This window comes from Protopterus annectens, chromosome 17.part0, assembly GCF_019279795.1.
Source record: "Protopterus annectens isolate FY-2018-M chromosome 17.part0, PAN1.0, whole genome shotgun sequence".
NCBI classification, from domain to species: domain Eukaryota; kingdom Metazoa; phylum Chordata; order Ceratodontiformes; family Protopteridae; genus Protopterus; species Protopterus annectens.
Window position 1 is genome coordinate 18,327,254 of NC_056751.1, and position 6,000 is coordinate 18,333,253.

The 6,000-nt window shown below is 40.6% G+C and overlaps 1 protein-coding gene across 2 annotated transcripts in view; it reads right to left on the minus strand.

Annotated features, from left to right (window-relative positions):
- Positions 1–6,000, minus strand: part of FNTA (farnesyltransferase, CAAX box, alpha) — a 761,420-nt gene that overhangs the window by 605,003 nt on the left and 150,417 nt on the right. The gene's annotated exons all lie outside the window — the stretch shown is intronic.

Below are 6,000 nucleotides of genomic sequence, written 5' to 3' on the forward strand. Positions count from 1 at the left end.
TATGCAGATCTGATGTATTCCTGACTGTGTACAGATTTATGAGAGAGGGTGAGTATATGCATTGAAGGAGAGAGAGTGAGCGGTGTATGAGAGAATGAACGGTGCGTGCATGAAAGCAGTTTGTATGTGTGTGTGAATGCAGCAGCGACAGTGTACAGATTTATGAGAGAGAGAGAGTGAATGTATGTATTGAAGGAGAGAGTGTATGAGAGAATGAATGGTGCGTGCATCAAAGCAGTTTGTATGTGTGTGTGAATACAGCAGCGACAATGTACAGATTTATGAGAGAGAGTGAGTGTATGCATTGAAGGAGAGAGTGAGCGGTGTATGAGAGAATGAACGGTGCTTGCATGAAAGCAGTTTGTATGTGTGTTTGAATGTAGCCTAGGGACAGAGACACATATACACATTGTGTGGCATTTTGTGAAGAAGAAAGCATTGTGAAGCAGTGGTCATCATGCTGAGAATGTATGTCCTTGACCGTGGGATTTGGAAACTCTCAGAGCTTATGCATGCCATCTTGAGGTACCTTCACATATGGACAATATTGATGCTACCAGAGTGAAACAGAAAAATGAAGAGGTGAATTAACCAATGTTGCTTTTTCATGTCTTCCCTTGTATAACTTGTAATATGACTGTAAAAGGACTGCATACTGAACTTAATTGTTAAGACTTGCCTCCTTAACTCCATTCTAAATAACGTACAGCTTTCCATGTACTTGTCATTATTTTTTTCTTTTACTTCTATGTTATTCCTTCTTGAGGTACTAAAGGTATATCTTTTTTTTTTCTGGCTAGCTTTTTAAGGTTTTTATTCTAGCAAGAGAAAAATATCTCATTGACTAAAGGACATGGTTTTCTATAACTGAACTCATTTTCAAGCAAGAAACATCGGCAGGCATTATCGACATGTACAATTTCTCATAGCCCTTCACCAGTCCAATCTGTCTAATTCAGATTTAATGTTATAAATAAAAACAAGCAGATTTTTGCTTGCCTCTCATGGTAAATCTTGCTTTATGTAGTCATTCTGAAAGGTACAAGAAGATTTGGCCCGTAAAGGAGAGACTGGCATGATTCTGGGTAATTAACAGATAAGGAAATTCATTCTAGTTTGGAGGGTTTACAAAAGACGGACTGTGGTCAGAGAAGGGCTCAGATGGTTTAGGGCTATAGACTATATATTGTACATATGCAATTAATGCGGCTTTGAGAAAGCTGCTGGATTGTATTGCATGAAGGGAGGAAAGGGGAGTATGAAAGAGAGTATAAAAGGGCAGAAGGTGGTAGGGATAAGATGGTCTCAAAAATTAATGAGATGAGGAAAACCCCTGGTACCACAGGCAATGAATATGAGGAGGGCATGGGGGAGAGAAGTCCTTCCTAGTCCATCCAGCACTATGTGACATAGGCAAGTAGGCAGCCACTCTGTTCAAATGAGAGATAAAGTGTATTTGTGTTGCTGGCAATTCATGGCGGACTGAAGTCATTAAATAATGACATACGAGTTTCAGATTTCACCTTCAGAAAATGCATTGGTAGCTTCATCTGTCTGAATTTCCCATTGTCTAGATGTCTGATGACTTGCAGTCCTGCTTGGGATCTTACCTGTTGGTTAATTTTTGTCCCTGCCTTTTGTCTCATTTTATGTGGGCTTTCAGAGATTGAGTTGTCCTTATGTGCCATGTATTGTTGATAATGGGGAGAGGCTAAATCTGGGAAAGTTTTGTGAGCTTGACTAAATCATACCATTCTTAGTTATATAGGTGATTAATATGAAACTGTTAGTGCAGCTTTACCATTACAGTAACTCTCATTACTTTAATTTGCTCCAGTTAGAGGCCAGGGACTCTAGTGCTCTGCCAAAGTAGTCCAAATAGTTACTTCTACCCAGAGGCCTAGTACTAGAAGCATGTACAAAAGTAAAAGGGTGCATTTTCTTTGTGAGCTGCTTCTGAATGTTTGGACCCCTTCACAGCTTCTGTCTTAGCAGTGCTCCCCTTGCACTCTAGTCATAAGTTCTTTTTTTCTTTTTTCTTCTTCATGGTCAGACTAGAAAGAGAAAAAAGCATGTTGTATCCTGTGTCTGTCTTTTTTTTTCTCCCCCTCAATATCTAGGGTAGTCTTTTTTTATATACTTTATTGTATTTTTATCTTTTTGTTTAAACTACCAAAGAGAATAAATTGTTTTTCTTTAATAAGTATTTTTCCTACTGTTAATGTGGAGCTTTTCTCCCCGGGCCTCCGCTGAAAATGGACATGTATCCAGTCGGACCATCCCGGTCAACAAATGTAAAATAAAATAAATAAATAAATAAATAAATAAAATACATTACCTGTCTCAGATCACTGACTCTGGAATAAGCTGTTCCTCTGTGCATTTAACTGCCATTGCTAATTGACATCAAGGTTCTAAGTTCTGCCATTGACATTTCTGAAGGCTGGTAAGACCTTTCTCAGGGGTACTCTCATTGTCTGACCTCCTATCGGAAATCCTATCTCTCCCAGAGGTTTGTAAATTGTTGAAGGAAAAGTGAGACGTTGTCCTTTTGAACCAGATGCTGTGGTAGAATTAAAAATATCGGTTTTAAAAATGATTCATCTAGTGGCCTTTATTTCTGCTAGAAGAGTGTGTTAGTTACAAGCTTCTGCACTTGCTCTTCATACTCATTTTCCACAAAGTATTATAACAAAGGTGAATATTAGTTGCACTGTACGGATTCACGCAGAGAGTTTTGATTTTATCCCATAAAATCTAAACCGTTAGCAAAGATGTCTTCATTTTGGTGGTTTAATAGTAGATGTTTTGTTTGGGGAAGCGTTTAATTTTGGTCATTGTGCATACCTCAACAGTCTACTGAAGGGGTTGCTTGGGTGAAGTGTTCATGCTGGTGGTTGCACATACTAGGAAATGTTACTGTAGGCTTGTTTGTGGAAACATTTCATTTTGGGTGCATGTATACCTGGACATAATTATGAGGATGTTGCTTGGGGAAATAATTCATTGTGTATCAGGGAAGTGCTTGTGCATACATGGTCTTACTGCTGTGCCAATTTGTGTTATTTTGGTGCCTGTGCATACAGAATGCAAACAACTGGAGAGGTTACCGGGGACATACAGAAAGTCAGTCTGCAAATTACAGTGGGTTACATCACTTCTGCTTGCATTATTCTATTTGTGATTATATTGCCTGAGTGAGATAAAGGTTTTTTCACTAGGTGACTACTGGCAGCATGGAGCCACCATATTTTTTGTGAATTTATCCTGGCTTGTCATGTATGCAATTTAGGTGGGAGGAAGGGCTCAGTAATAAGTGTTATACCATTTGACTGAATGACTCAGGTCTTCTCCTTACTGATAATGAGTCTGTGTTACATAACAGCTGCACAATGTAATACAATGAATGCCCACTCAACAGGTTATGTGCCATAATTATCACCTGCGTCTCAGCATTCATACCTTTGCAGTAATGAAAGGAAGGTCATTATCACATTAGCAATACGTGCAGTTACAATATAGCAGTTAGTCATTATCACTTTTCTGGGAAAAGTCTCAGCTGCTGTCACAGCTATTCACATAAGTAGAAGTTATTACCACTTTGATGAATTTACAAGCCAGGTTGTGTTTTTCTCTGCTTGGAGTCATTGCAAGCAACCCCCCCCCCCCCTCATTCAACTGCCTTACCCTGCTTTTTTCTCTTTACATGTGCCCTTTCTGTGCCACCTTGTCAGTGTCTACCCATGCAGTATTTCAGCCAAGGTAAAGTAAGAATGCACACTCTGATGGTGTGTGCATCAGTGGGCAGCACACACAGACGCCATGACTGTTAGGATCATCCTGGATGTCAGTGGGGAACTAGGAGACTCTTCAGTTCAGTCCCAATGGGCTGCTTGACAGGATATGCATAGTTTCATGGGTGCCACTATGATGCCTTCAGTCCCCCTCCGAAAGGCCACCTGCAAAAAGAAGAGAGTCTAGGTACGTTTTTCTCCAATGCAATGTGGCCTTTCACTCTCCCTCCACTCTGGCACAGTACATGTATGTAGGTCAGTGCAGCAGTTAGTAAATTACTTCCGTCCTTGATCACGTAGATCCATTGCTGAAGGAGCACATGTAAAGAGAAAAGGCAGAGGTAAGGCAGACTGCTGACACTGAAGGAGGTCGTGAGACAGTAGTGGTATCAGCAGTCTGAGTGGGCAGCCAGCACAAGATGGTCTAACCAGGTAATGCATTATGATATACATACATATGTACTCTTCCAATAGAGCTGTCAAACATCAGTAGTAATCTGTTTGCATTTTCTTTCCTGTGCAGGTTCATCCATCTTCTGACACTGACATGGCTTCACGAACAGGAGAACGACAAGTGAGAGTGTGGGTATGTGTCCATTTCTACATTCACTGAGCTGCCAGCCATGCCTCCAAAAGTGAAAACCAGTACAACTTCAGCTTCCCCACATTCAGTGTGAAGGTATACTGGATTGCAAGAAGAGTTATGCATTGGAGCGGAGTACTGCAGTTGTTGGAAGAGAAGTGTTCCATCTACCCTGAGCCCGACATTCTTGTGCTGCACATTGGAGGGAATGATGTCATCAGTCAACCACTTGGAAGGCTATGGCTTCAAATCACAGCAGCTTTTGAACACCTGAAGTCTTGGTGGCCACGTTGTCATTTTGTGTGATCTGATATAATTCCTCGGCAGATATGGAAAATAGCAAACAGTCAACGGGCAGCTCACAAGGCCAGACGTTTACAGAATGGGTTCATGCATGGCTTGATGCACAGGATTGGTGGATCTACAATCGGCCATGAAACATCACCGCGGAAGATGTTCACCTGTTCAGAAGGGATGGCGTTCACCTAACTGAGGAGGGCATTGCATTGTTCTTGACCGACCTCCACAATGGCATGAGGAGAGCTATGCAGGATTGGTAACATACAGCATGTGAGAAGAATGGAAAACACCCATGACCACGTAGGACCAGTATAGTAAGTGAAACTCTATTATGAATTGTGTTGTGTTAAACATATTTATCTGAGTTTGACAATTAACTGTGGTAAGGAGCTGGCAGGGTGCTGAGAAAGAACAACTGTTTCAGGAGAGTGCTACGATGTACAATCTAATACGTCAGTGACCATCCTGCAATACTTCCTTTTTTAGTCTGCTTTTATCAGGCATGTGTAGAGTTTAGATGACAGGAAGGGCAAACTGATGACACTGAAGGAGGTCGTGAGACTGCAGTGGTATCAGCTATCTGAGTGGGTAGCCAGCACAACTATCGAACAAATGAGATGGCCTTGCCTGCCACTGAAGTCCCATGCCTGGCCTGGGTTCATTAGTGATGTGGCGGTCCTTACCTTGCTTTTTCTATTTGCATGTACCTATTCAGCAATATGTTGGCTACACCAATAATGTGTATATTTACAATTGTGTGTGTCTACATGGTAAAACAACTGCTTCTGAATGCTGTACACATTAAAAGATTTCAGTTTTGTTAGGACTCAGGTTATGGAAATTATGATTTGTTTTCATATTTTGCCAAATAACTTTGCAAGGAAGCATGTCAGTGTGCCAAGTAACATCTCATTTTATTGACAGTTCCAACATGGTAAAAGAATGGTGCCTGTATGTTCCGCACGTGTAGATATCAAAGTTTGCTTTGGATTTAGGTTATGGAAATTATGATTTTATTTCATATTTTGGTACATAACTTTGCAAGGGAGCATCAGAATGTGCTAAGTAATACCTCATTTTGAAGACAGTATTGATAGTTCCAACATGGTAAAAGAATGGTGCCTGTATGTTGTACACATGTGCAATTATCAAAGCTTGTTTCGGACTTAGGTTATGGAAATTATGATTTTTTTCATATTTTACTAAATAACTTTGCAAGGGAGCATGTCAGTGTGCCAAGTAATACCTCATTTTGAAGACAGTGTGACTCCTTACAACATGGTAAAATAATGGTTTCTGTGCTCTGTACACATGTACAGAAAT